The sequence below is a fragment of the Mastomys coucha genome, unplaced genomic scaffold (genome assembly GCF_008632895.1).
Source record: "Mastomys coucha isolate ucsf_1 unplaced genomic scaffold, UCSF_Mcou_1 pScaffold8, whole genome shotgun sequence".
NCBI lineage: Eukaryota > Metazoa > Chordata > Mammalia > Rodentia > Muridae > Mastomys > Mastomys coucha.
The window spans coordinates 3,751,895-3,766,527 of NW_022196914.1; the positions used below are offsets into that span (position 1 = coordinate 3,751,895).

The window sequence follows — 14,633 nt, forward strand, 5'->3', positions numbered from 1 at the left end:
GTTCCCTGGCAAACCCTCATTAGCATACACCTGCTCGGGAGGGGCGCATGCGCAGTATACACCCGCTCAGGAGTGGCGCATGCTGCACAGTAGAATAGTCTATTGCCGCTGCGGCCGCCATCTTGGATACGATCGTCTAAGCGGCCGCTTAAGATCATCCAAGTGGTTGACGATCGTATCCAAGCGGCTGCCTACAGTTTTTAAATATTATAATGTATTTATAATATTTCTTCTTTCCCTTTCCTCCCAGCAAACCTTTCCATATACCTCTCACCACTCTCAAATCTATGGCCTCTTTTTCATTGTTATTGCATGTGTGTGTGTGTGTGTGTGTATATATATATATGTATGTATATATATATATATATATATATATTCCTACCAGAGGGTTAGGAAGTTTGCTGTGAGATTATGTCTCCTAGTAACATCAGTTGCTACACTTATAAAGTCTCGTCAACTATGCAAAATGAGCTAAACAAGGACCTCAATGAACATGCCAGCATGGATGGATCTTGCTTCATAACTGAGTCAGCCACTCTATGCCTTTTAAGGGTGAGTTGAAAATATTTGCATTAAAAGCTCTTTGTTGAGGAAGGTTCACCACTTCCTATGGTGCTGCTGATTTTTGTCCAGGCTGGTGGGATTGGTAGCTATATTTATTTTCTTCCTCTACTATTACTGTGAGGGGTTGCTGGTTTACTGTGCTAAACACTGTCATAGTTAGCTTCAGTTGAACTTAGCATGGACCTAGGGTTGCCTGAGAAGAAGGAACTTCAACTGAAGAACTGCATCAACCAGAAGTCTGTGAGGCATTTGCATAACTGATAATTTATGTGGGAGAGCCTAGTCCTTTGTGAGTAGTGACATCCCTGAGCAGGTGGACCTGGGATATCTAAGAAATCTGGCAGAACATGGGCCACATGGTGGCCAGAAGAGAATCCTCTAGAATTAGAGTTATAGGTGGTGAGATTGCCTGATGTGAGTGCTGGAAACCGAACCTAGGTCCTCTGGAGGAACAGCAAGTGACCCTAACCACCAAGCCACCTCTATAGCCCTCTTATTTTCTTTGTCTTTAGATTTTTGTCTCTTCCACCTTGTGAACTTTTAGGCTTGGTCTTTGGAATGTACTCCATACTTCTTAGACATTTCAGTCATAACTATGGACCTTTCTTCTTTATGTATGTCGGAATGAGTTATCCCCTCTGTCTTGTCTTCTGCCCCTGAAACTCATCCTTCTTGGTCTCCCGCGCTGATGACGCTTTCCACTGTGATTTTTATTTGACTGATCCATTCGTTCATTTTCGATGTGGGTTCCCTTGTTTTTCACCATAGAATTTCAATTTCCATGCTGATTTTTTTCCCTCTGGTTTTTGAATTTCTCCTTTAAGTCCCTGAATATTTCATCTACTCTGCTAACTTTCTTTTCTAAGCTCCTGACTTGATATCCTTACACTCCATTAATCCATTTACTTTTGGCCATTTTAAAAGTAGGACTCTAAAACCTTTTTCTTCTATTTCAGCTATCTCTTTATCTTTGGGGTCCAGTATTGGCAAGTTGTGAGCTTGTGGAAGAGTGTGTGTGTGTGTGTGTGTGTGTGTGTGTGTGTGTGTGTCTTGTTTCTTGGCTGTGCTTTGAGAGACATTGAAATAAATGTATCCTCCATTGTTAATTTTTTCTCTTTTTCTTGATCTTTTTGATTGTTTTATCTGAGTCTTCCTGATGAGCCATGGACACAGGATATGTTGTATATTGTTTAGTATTATTTAGGGATGAAGCTGACTGCAGTATCAGAAAGATACAGTGGTTGACAGTGGTCCTCCCAGTGCTAACTTGCAATAGCAGTTAGCCCCTTCCTATCCCCATGAGATTCAAGAACAGCAGCACTAAGGTATTGGTTGGGAGAAATGAAGTTCATGTTTTTTTAAAGATAAAGGTATCAGTGATTAACTTGTCGATTAGGAGAGAATGGGGAAGGTGAAAAAAAAAGTAAATGAGAAGAAACATACACAGGTTAGACATATGAGAAACAGAAAACATTTTAAGAATAGGTGCTGAAAAAAAAAAAGAACTGTCACAAAGGCCACCTCAGATGAGATATAAGCCAAAACAAAACAGCCAAACTGTTAATGTGCAGAAGTTTAAATGTTTTCAAGGCAAAAATAAATTAAAAGAATAATAATAATTAATGAAGTAAAATAGAATATAGAACCCCAGTCAGTGTTTGTTCCTAATTGGGGTGATATAGGTTTCCCCCTCTTTTTCCCATAATTCCCTCTGCAGGTGTGGGGAGGGATGCTAGTCTCCATACTTCAAACACCTTCAGTCAGTATGTCCTTCCTCAAAGGGATTTCTATTGTTTCCAGAATTCTGGGGTCTGAAACTTCCACTTGCTCTTTTCAGCATCACTGAACACTGGGTGGCACAGTGAGGGATTGTCCTTTCTGTGAACGAGGTTAAGGCTGTGTGGAAGGCCTGCCCATCTGTATTTACCTCTCTGTCTGGGTGGTCTCCCTGGCCTTGCTCATCACAGACACCTCAACAGTTCACTTCCCATGCTCTGTAACAATCTCATTGGGAGGGAGTTAACTGAAGTCGCAGGGATGGTACCTCTTTAGGGACTTACTCCAGAAGACCCGTGGAGAGTCTTGGCTTCAGGCCACCTGCCACACTGTTCCCCCTCCATCTGCACAGTGACCCCTGCACCTCCCAGCTATCTCCTTGAACAGGATGTGTTCGGCTTTTAGGAATGTCTCTGAGGTCTGTTCAGTATCTCTCCTACTTGCCAGTCTCATGGTGTCTACATTCAGAGAAAAACAGAACATCCCTGGTGGATTCCACAGACCCCAACCAGAGAAAGTAATGTGGTTTGGCTTATTTGCAGAGGGAATCTGGATGTGTCATCTCTCTCCTCTTCAGCCTTTTCTCTTGTAGGAAGAGGGCCTTTGTTTCCTCATCCTAACTCTCATCTTTCACCAAGTCATGCAAGGGTGGCTTTTAATCCTCCATCTTATCTAGAAGGGAGGATTCACTCATTTTTTAAAAGAGAGAAAAGCCTCCAGGGTCTTGTGGGATGTTAAGGTCACCAGCTATTCCTCCTCTGAAGGTGTCCTCCAGCCTCCAGTCCAGGCCTTTGATAGGTGCACAGGGGTAGCTTTTTGTGTCTTTGCTTCAAGCTCAGGTATAACTGGGGACCACACTAACTTTGTAAGTGAAAGAAAATATGCTAGACATATAGGTAAAGAGAGACTTTCACGGTAGATGATTTCCTTTCCCAGGGATGCTTTAATATGAGGTTAGGGAGGCAAACCTACCCTGAAGAATACCGGTAGGAGACCTGAACTTAAAGGCATATTCTTAAAAAAGGTGACTTCTTTGTCCTTTGTGGTGGTGGTGGGGATAAGGGGGTGGGGCTGAGGGAGGTTTTGGGGAGATGGCTCAGCAGTTAAAACACTTCCCATGCAAACAAGGAACTTAAGTTTGGTCTCCCAGAGGCTGGGTAAAATGATGAGTGGGTGTGGCAGCCTGTCTTTAATTCTGGCCTAGAAAGGAAGTGACAGGGGAGCCTTAGAGCAAGCTGGTTAACAGGACTAGTCATATGGGGGGAGGGGGATCTGGGTTTTCACCTTAGAACAAGCTGGCTAGCAGGACTAGTCATATGGGAGGGGATCTGGGTTTTCTTGAGGGAGTCTGCTCATAAACTGTAAGATTGAAGACTGTTTGGAGATGATCCCCAACATCAACCTTGGGCCCCCACATGTAAACACATGCATGTCCACACACATATGAACTGTATCCATACATGCATGTATACCACACACATGCACATGTGAAAGAGAAAAAGAAGGGGGTGGTCCAAGGCACCAACAAGAAATCTGCTATAGTTACACTTCACAAAGCAATCTAAACACCCATCAGCAGGCATCTCTTTAGACACATGGAGTGGAACTTCACAGTGGAACATACCATCTTTCTTAACAAGACAGGCCTATATTTATTTATATTTCACTATTTTTGTAGCAAAACAGAGTATATGATCTATGACCTCATCATTTAGTTAAATTTCTAACAGGTACTCTATAATAAAATGTTATCTTCAGGTACTAAGGTTAGAGAGGATTTACAGTTTGGGTTTTAAAACTATTTTATGTTGTTGGGTTTTTTTTTTTCTACTAAGCATTATGGAGCATAAAACCCATTTCTATTTAGAAACAAGGATGGTATTTCTGTTTTGGGATTTAATGTGTTGATTTTCTTAGCCTCATTCAAATGATTTTGCTAAAATCTAAGTGAAGACTTTATACTCTGTTCAACTAGTGGCTCCAGTTCTCCCAGAATCCTCATGCTGCCCGAGAAACAGCCAAGTTCAGTGGCTTCCAGTGACCTTCAGACCCTAGTTAGCCCTTGCCAGCTGTACACAGCCTATTTAGGTCTCCCCTCCATCCCTTCCATCCATTCTTGCAATGATGAAGCATCTTCTCTGAACACCAGGGGACTGGTTCTTCTTTTTATCCTCTATTAATTAATTTACTTATTCACTTTATATCCCAATCACAGCCCCCTCTCCTCCCAGTCCCCTACTTTGCAAGCCTCTCTCTTCCACCCCCTTCCCCTTATCCTGCCAAAGGGGGAGGCCCCCTGGGTACCAACCCACCCTAGCACATATACACATCAATATACTCCAGGACCAGGCACCATCCTCTCTCACTGACGCCAGACAAGACATCCCATTAAGGGAAGAGGACCCACAGGCAGGCAACAGATTCAGGGCTGCTAGCTTTTACAAGACAGCATATGCATTTTGAAAATTGTAAGGGACCAGCTCTTCAGATGAAGAAAAACTCACTAACTAAGGGATCTCGTGTAGAAATCAGTCACCAACTGGTTTTCATGCAGATGTGCTAGTGAGTAATCTTGAGAAGGCTACTATGCTTACAGGCTGTTTCCTTCCATGCAAAGCAGAGGTGATCCATCTCCAGCTCTGTGAACATAAACTTCAGTACACTGAGGCTTGACTGGGGAGTTCATCACTGTCTATGTTCAGGGCAACATTCAAAATATACGGATAGATGGTAAACCTGCGCCCTAAGTTTAAGCAAATGGAACACAACCCCCCCAAAGACACACACAAAGACACACACATACACACAGAAACACACATATACACACATACACACTCACACACACATGGATACATACAGAAACATACACACATACACACAGATACACACAAACACATATACAGACTCACATACATACACATTGACACACATACACACAGACATACTCTCACGCACATACACACACACACATACACACATACATATTCAACACATGTGCACACACATACACATTGATACACACAGACACACAGAGACTCTCACACACATACATACAGATACACTCACACAATGCATATACACAGACACACACACATATACGCATACATACACACAAGCACACACACAGGCACACATATATTCACACATACACACACATATGGATACACACATACACACACATGGACACACAAATAAACATAGACACACACAGATACATACAGACACATACACAGACACATACATATACATACACATTGACACACACATACACATAAACACACTCTCACATACATACACATAGGCATGCACACACACAGACAAACACATACTTACTCACACACATGCACACACACAAAGACATGCACAGACACACACACACACAATGTATAACCTATATAGCAGGTACCATTCTGTTACTCTATTACACTACTCTACTACGCTATTCTTCTTGGGGTAGCTTCCTCTCTCTGGCTCCAGACCCACACACTTACCTACTTTACTCTTCCCTGTGCTCTGGGAAGCTTGAATGCCTGGCTTTCTGATGTATTCAGCTATCAGGAAGCACCAGCAGAATGCAGAGGGAGGACAAGGGATCATGGTGTTTATTCCCCAAAATTTCTATCTATGGCTCATTTGTGTCAGTTTTCTGTGTTGTAACTGGAAACCATGGCTCTTACAACATGGCCCTTCCTATCTGTCCAAATGCCAGCATGGCTGTGCAGGCTTTTGCAAACAAGCTCTTCTTTAAGCTTGCTTCATGTTATTTCCTGCTTAGGAGACTGGTAACACCTAAGGTGTGTGTAAGTATCTGTTCAGAATTCAGTTAGATCAACTGATAAGGGCCATCAGACACATTATGCCCCTCCTACATGTGTCTGTGCCTGGGTATATATGTGTGTGTGTGTGTCACTGTGGCAAGCCTATTCTGTGTACTCGAGGCTGTGTTACACTGTAGCCGGAGAGCATGAAACCAAAATCAGTATGTCAAAGAAACTATGTAGCAGCAAGACTAGAAGCCCCTCCTTGCCATGGCTACCATGTAACAGACAGAGCATTTTCTAAAGCTTACTACATACAAATATCCCATAAAAGTCTCAGTTATGGATGCTGTGTGTTCCATTGAGTTTTTCCACCCAGTTCTGGCCCGCTTTCTCCATTAGAAATGCATTCTTCTTTCATAGGCACACTTTATAAGAATGCATATGGCCTCTGCCACTCTCCACATGTCCTTGTCTAATCCATGTAAGAACCTGGAAATCTGGTGTGTTCCCACCAGACTCTGGTATATGCTAAGAGAACCATAGTTGCGGCCCTAGTTGCTTACCAAAGAACCTGACTAAAACTGGAACTCAGATGCTAAGAAGTGATTGGTGTGAATACAACACAGATGCTGCTCTAGCTGAGCAAGTCAGATCATCATGACCCTGGATCAGCAGCTCTGAACATGACAGTGATGGCGGTCAGGAAGGCCAGCAAAGCCCTGCTTCCTAGTCCTTGTTAGTCTCCTAAATGAGATCTTTGCCTGAAATTGAAATGTGAGGAAGTGGTTGACAGAGGGGAGACACGAGTGTGGTGGCTTGTGTAGGAAGGGCCCCCGTAGACTCATATATTTGAATGCTTGGTCACTAGGGAGTGGATTAGGAGGTGTGGCCTTATTGAAAGACATGTGTCACTCAGAGTGGGCTTTGAGGTTTCAGAAGCTCAAGCCAGGCCCACTGGCTCACTCTCTTGTCCTGCTGCCTACAGATCCAGATATAGAACTCTCAGCTTCCTCACCAGTACCAAGTCTGCCTATACAATGCCACACTTCTCATCATTGATGATAACGGACTAAACCTCTGAGCTGTAAGCAGCCCTAATTAGATACTTTCCTTTAAAAGAGTTGCTGTGGTCATGGTGTCTTTTCACAGCAGTAGGACATTTACTAAGACACCCAGACCTCCTCATCCCTCTGCCAGTTTCTGCCAGAAGTTCTTTAAGAAGCCCCTAAGACCAGAAGCCCAGTAGAGATATTGGTGGCATCCTCCAAAACCTCCTGATCTATGAGAACTCTCCCTTCCTTCCTTTTCTTAAGCTCTCACTTACGAATTTATAATAAATGTATTTCTGATACTCACCCCTTTGTGGTTTATAAATTTCATTCTTTCAATTTGGAAGAACCATGAAAGCCTTGACTCTGTGGAAGTCCGTGTGACCATGAGCATTCAGCACCTGAACTCCAAAACTGGAGTCCAATTGGGTGAGAGGAACGCCACATTTCCCATATCGCGATGAACCCAACAGAAAACTATTGTGGCTCAGGGCAGAGCATGGAGTTCTCCTTGGGTTTGAGAAATTATGTTTTCTTATCATTTGCTTTAGTTTGTCTTCTCTCTCTAGCAAGAGGATAAAATATGGCTGTGCTGATTATAAATAAATGTATGATAGCATGCACAAAGGCCTCCAGAGGGCAATTAATAGGTATCAGGTATTTAAACAGTGAGGTGAATCATTCCCCTCAAAGCCAATAAAGTTGTGCAAATGGGTGTAATTCAGATTTACATGAATCCAGGCATTAGCAAATCAATAGAGCGATTACAGCAGCGGGGCACACTGAATGTAAAATCACATTTGCAGTTATGTTTATGCGAAGATACACACTTAAAATGCAGGTTCGTCCGATAGGAGTGAAACCAGTGATTTGTTCCTCCTCCAGTCTCCGCTTCCATCTTACATCCTAAAGATTTACAAATCCATGGAGCTCTAATTTACAGGCCTCTCTCTCCTCTCTCCTGGAGAAAAGCCCAGCACAGCAGCTTGCCCCGCCCCATGTTTCTCCTTCTCTTTCAAACTGAGCAGTGCAATCCCTTTCAGTGTCTGGCTTGAGGCTCTCGGGTCCCTTCTTTAAGAATATTCTTCAAAAATTAAATTGCAGAGCTCTGCTGTGGGAACAATTTCATTTTTATGTGCTAATTGGCTCCTTCCAAGCTTAAAAAAATTGCTACTTAAAAAAAGAACTACTAAAATTTGTAAAGACTCTTAAACTTTGGGGAATAAATCCCAGGACTACAGTACAGAGCTCAACAAACAAGTCCACGGGACAAGGACAGCTCGCATAGCTTGTTTATGGACAGATGATAGTTTTGGCATTTTCAGAATTTTAAAGAATAAATTTTTGATGGCGCACAAACATAAGAAATTCAGATTTCAGTGTCTATAAATTAACTTTTATTGGTGCACCCTCATGCATACTTATATATATCTTCAACAATAGCCAAGTCTAAAACCTAAAATATTTACTAACTAGACCTTCATAGAAAAATTTACAGATTCTTGTCTGAGTGCGTGGCTGACTTTGGGGAGATTAAAAAAACAACAACAAAAATAACCAACAAAAACTAGACCTACAAGAAAATAATTCTGTGCTCTGTTAGATTTTAATTCTCCTTGAGGTTTTTGGTGTTTGATTGATTGATTTTGTTTTGTTTTTATTTTTGAGGAAAGATCTCTTGCCTAGGCTATCCTAGAAGTCCTTATGTAGGAAGGATGACTGCCAGTGTCTAATGGTCTTGCCTCTACCTCCTGAGAGATGGGATTACAGGAATGGCTATCACACCACTGATGTAGTTCTGGGACTTTGTGAATGCTACCTAAGCATTCTTCCAACTAAGCTATGTTCTTAGCCATAGCTTAGACTAACCTTGAACTTGCAATCCTCCTGCTACAATCTCTTAAGCATTTGTACCAATAAGACCAGCAGTCTAAAGCTACCTGTATGGAGGACACAGGATTTTGTTGATTTCTGAGTGCATGGTGCCTCCTACCCATGTATTTTAGTTGTTGATGTCCTTTAAGGAAGTCTTTTAGAGCTAACCAGTCCAGTAGAACACTTTGAGGGAATGCCAACCTATTACTAACACCTGAAAACTCTTTAGGACCATCAAAGGGGAAAGGTCACTGTCTGTGAATGCTTTTCCCAGAAGGACCCCCATTAAACACTAATCTTACCTCTCATGCTAAGAGGGTACACACACTTATTGCTCTCACTCGGTGTGAGAGTAGGGTTCACCTCTTTTTTTGGTGGTGGCCCCATGTGGGTGGTAGGTCTATAGATCTTTCCTCTTGTTATATTATGTCTGCTTGTCATTTATCTCATAGACTCAATTATGGAAATATTAGAGGATAAAAGAAAGCCCACACCCCCATACTCACCAAAACCCATCCCAAGAATGCCAATGTCCCCAACTCATATGACTTCTTCCATCCTTCCACTTCTTGGTCAACAGATTTTTTTTTTTCTTGAACTTGTGTTTCTGAGTTCTAGAGCCCTGTTGTTGTTTTCCTGTGCCATGGCTCAGGATATGGAGGCATAAAGGAAAACACTAATAGATTCAGTGATGGTTGTTCTGAACAGTCTACCATTCAGTAGTTGTGCATAGAGGAAGCAAGCATTAACCATTAACATGTTGTATCACTTGAAGAACGAGCAGAAAGCATAATCTTTATTCCATAGGCATTTCCTCAAAACAGTCCTGGGAATTAGAGGCTACAACCTTCACCAGCCATTCCTATACTGATCAGAGAAATGGGGAAACGAGAATATATGGGATCTTGAGAATCTATAGATTTCTCGAGCCTAGAGTTGTCTTCTAGATTTTGTTTTGTAAAGGAACAGGACTTGCGGGGCAGTTAAAAGCTCCAGATCGGCAAGGGTTTCTCATATGCACCAGGCTATAGGGAATGCTGGGGTAGGGGGTGATGTCATGGATTTCAGAATAGTTCCTGATTGATTCTTACAATCCTGAGAACATGCACCCCTCTCCATGTGTTTCCTATCTGCACTCTTGCTACAGTCAATTTGAAGCACCACTACCAAATAGAAAACCTTACTTGAGACTGGGGGGAGACAAACTCTGTTCTGTGATTATATATGTAGCATATATGTGAGAACCCTAGTATACTAAAGCCAGTCTCTATGAAGAGAGTTGAAGAGGAAAAACGTGAAGGTCCCTGTCTTAGTTTTATTGCTGTGCACAGACACCATGACCAAAGCAACTCTTATAAGGACAACATTTAATTGGGGCTGGCTTACCGGTTCAGAGATTCAGTCCAGTATCATCAAGGTGAGAACATGGCAGCATCCTGGCAGACATGGTACAGGAGGAGCTGAGAGGTCTATATCTTCATCTACAGGCCTCTAAGAGAAGACTGACTTCCAGGCAGCTAGACTAGGATATTAAAGCCCACATCCACAGTGACATACCTATTCCTACAAGGACATACCTCTTAACAGTGCCATTGCCTGGCCCAAGCATATACAAATCATCAGTCACATTCTCAGAGCAAAAGTGGGCAAAAGTCAGAGTCATACATACACACCAAACAATCAAAAATAGGAATAGACATCACCAGACACCAGGAAGGGTGGAGGGAGTACTTAGTGTGGAAATCTGATTAATTGAAGCCGTGTGCAACTGTCTTAGATCACTGGAAGAGGAAGGTCTAAAACTGTAGAAAACCTTGGATTTGGGGAGATAGTAAAAACCATTTCTACAACGTCTTTGAAAATCTGAGGCCACAGTGAAACTTCGTAGGAGCAGAGACAAAGGTGATAAATAACATTAGAGCTTATTCTGATGGTTAAGAAAGAGCACAGAAGAGAACCGAAGGCTCGGTTTGGAATAGGATGTAAATATTCCTTCTAATGCTCCATTGACAAGTCCTCTCCTCCATCCCTACTACCTTGAATTTAAATTTACTGTGGCTACTTTCTCCATTTCTCATTCCCCTACCCCTCTTCTTTTATCCTATTGGCTTTTCCCTTATTTCTATGCATTGCAGTTCTGGGGGCTTCAATGTCTTTGCCTAAGAATTTTCCCACTGGGTAGCCCACTTTGGGCCTGCAGGGTCTTCTGCATTACCCTTGTCTGCCTCTGCTTTGACTTCAGCTGCACAGTTACTCAACCTCTAAACCAGCCTCTTGGCTGGTTAAGTCCTACTCGCCCATGAACTCAATAGCATTTATTGAGTGCTGACATGGTGGAGGGCATTGGGCAGTCAGCACTGACCAAGTCTCTCCAGCCCCAACAAGGAGCTTATTGTCTGGGGAAATACACATAATGAAATGCATACAATAGTTCCACACAGTGGCATTGCTAGAGAGAGGCAGGGGAGTGCAAAGAGCAGAAGGCTAAGGAAGTGAGCCATGACCTAAAAGCAGAGATTAGAGGGGGCTGTCAGAGCCACAGAAAGATCTGAGGGAAGGAAGCTCCCTGCTGAGGAAAGAGCAGGTGCCAAAGGCCTGAGGCAGTGAGAGCAAAATGACTATTGGCAGGAACAAAAAGAATATATCTATGGGAGACTGCCCTGAGGACCCCAGATCCACTTCAGTAAAGAATTTATTGATCCTTTCTCTGACTATATTACAAGGATGGAATATTAGAAACGAAATGATTTGGGGTGCTAAGGTCCAAAGTCCTCCTCAGGCATGTTACATAATCTCAGGATTGGTTATACATGTATTAGTTTTACTTCAATCTTTGTCTATGAAAAAAATACATATGCTTTATTTCCTCCTTATCGATATTCAAGTCCTTTATTTCCCGCTCTTATGCTTCCTGACTGAGCTAAGCAAGAAGCTCAGAAAGTAAGTGACCAACAGATGGGGTGGGTGCATGCCCTACAACGCCCCCAGCCTGGCACATCAGCTAGCCATTTACAAGACCAAAGGTAAATTGTAACGCTGTTGGTGTTCCTCTCACAGAATTAAAAAAATACAGTAGGATGGGGATAAGGAATGAGAGAAGAGAATTCCAGTCTTTTTAAATACATATTTACTTCATTCCCATTTTCTCATTGGAAACAACACAGGAACTGAGTAGTGAGCGGACTCCTGTGAGAGGCCTGAGGTAAATGCAGGGCAGGGCATCATCGTTTAGAGTGACCAACAAAACCATGTTTCTCAAGAGAGGACCAGATACTTAGAGTCTTAATGATCTTTTTCTTCCCATCCTGCTCTGTCTTTGAACAAGGCTGAAGCAGATGAGGTGTACACCTGTCGGGCCTCCACCCAAACTACCGTTGTCTTCACTTTGGCTGAGTGCAGGCTGGCCCCTGGCCTCCCATCACTGTCTACTAGATCTAAGATGTCCTAACTCTATACTTACACTCAACTCACATACCATCCCTAAAACAATATCAGATGAACGGTGGAATGGAAGACTGATTGTCAGAGCATAGAATGTAAATATGACTGTAAAGTGGTACAAAGAGGGAGACATAAAAAAGGGAATATCTGTTTTGCAAAGAAAGGAAAAGGAAAAAAATGCAAATTTTGGAAACTGGGTCTGGTGCTGCCAGCACTGCCCCAGTACTGAGAGTCTACACAGCCTAGCCCATCCTTCACTAGATGACTGACTGAACCTCTCCTGTGCTGCTTGCTGTGTGTTAGCAGACTGATTCCATTGATCCGAGTCAGACTCGGGGAAGTAGCTACATAGTCAGCAAAGCCAACTTCACATACTGCCTTCATAATTATCGCTCTTGGGAAATCAGAAATCGTTCAGAGATGCTATTTTTCTCCATCTATATGAGGAGGATGCTATCCCTCCCACCCCACATTTCTGGGGGAGATTCATGGATTTCACACAAGTACAGTAGTCAGCACGTGGCCTGGCTCACAACAGGCTTTCCAGTGTCAACCCCTGATGCTTCAAAGTCATTAACTCACATAATGCTATTGGCAAGTGTATAATTTCTGTACAGAAAAAAAAATGTTCTAGAAGCGATATAGTTTACAACTAATACCAAACTAAGGTCAAGAATGTGCTAGAATAAAGGGGTTTTGGGGGCAGTAATACAGCCCAGCTGAAAAGTTCCCCTGAAGCATCACTTCACAGCACATCCTTGTATTTCCATGCGCTGACTCATCTAACAGAGTCTACTCCTGTTGCCCTAATTTGAGGAACCATACCCATGTAGGAGCAGCAGACTTCTAGGTATTTCAGAATATTTGTTAATATTATGGGCTGAGAATATATCCTAGTTGCTATGGTACTTGATTTACATGAATGAAGCCTTGGGTTTAAAACCCAACATGGCATAAACTGGGCATGGCACTACATGTCTGTAATTCTAGTACTTAGGAAGGGAATGGAAGTCCTAGGTCATCTTTAGCTACATAAGGAATTGGAGGCTAGCCGAGTTATTCAAGATAACTCAATAATTTGCATGGTGGGGGAAGTAGAGAGACAGGGGATGGTTTTTGAAGTGAGGCCCCACTGCAACTCCAACTACTCAACCTTGAAGGTGACAGGATAGGTGTTCAGTTTAGCAGAGCACAAATCCCAAGGACTTGCAAGCCCTGGTGGATACCTTCCTGGGAATAGCATTAGACTTGGAATATAGCTATGGAGGGAGTGGGGGTACTTATTTAGATCCTAACAACAAAAACAGGGCTTTGTGAAAGCCCATGGAAAACCAGCTAATCAGGGTAAGCTTCCCCTTTGGAGCCCCTTTCTTGGATAAACAGGCCTGCAGCAGCTGCAGGGCTCTTAGGAATTCGTGTGTGGAACTGCATCGACCTTTCAAACAAAATGTGCTTATATCTCCCTTCTAAGTCCTCACTACCCATGCTTCTAGGTTTATGTAAATGTGACCCTACTTCCAAAGTACAAAGGCTTTGAAGCTGGGCTGGGCTGGGCTGGGCTGGACTTGACAAGCTTGCCTGAACCCTTCGGCTTTGACATCATGTGACAGCTTGCTGAACCCCCGACCAGAGACGATTTGACTTTGAAGAAAAGCCTGAGTTTATTTGTTCAACATTGGTCCTAAGCTTCCTCCAGATCCCCAGAGGCACTATGAGAACTTACACAGTCAACTAGACCCCCAAGTTACGTGTTAGCACGCCTACATCTGTTCTGAGATGTGCTGGCCACCACCCAGAGGGGCTGAAGTTACTTGATCGTCCCTTCTGTTTTGGTACAGGCTCTTAGTTGAGCACCCTAAGCTGGCTTTGAATTAACACTGCTCCTCCTCCTCCAGTCAAGGGATGAGATTACAGGTGTTCACCACACTCAGTGGAGAGTCCTCGGTTTGGCAGGCAATCACTAACTGTGAAGAGTCTGAGGGTGGGAGTCTTAGTTTTTTTCCCCACAGGGTTCCAAGATGAACTGATGATGAGACAAGAGGCAGAGAGAGACTGCGCATCTCATTTGCTGTGTGATCTGCCCCGTGATTGTGCACAAAAACCGACCAGAAACTCCCCAAGGACGATGCAAAAATAAACCTTCCCTGACTGCTTAGAAACAGAAATA

At 43.0% G+C, this 14,633-nt stretch overlaps 1 protein-coding gene across 1 annotated transcript in view; it reads right to left on the bottom strand.

Moving 5' to 3' along the window:
- Egflam (EGF like, fibronectin type III and laminin G domains) overlaps positions 1-14,633 on the bottom strand; it is a 180,401-nt gene that overhangs the window by 60,400 nt on the left and 105,368 nt on the right. The gene's annotated exons all lie outside the window — the stretch shown is intronic.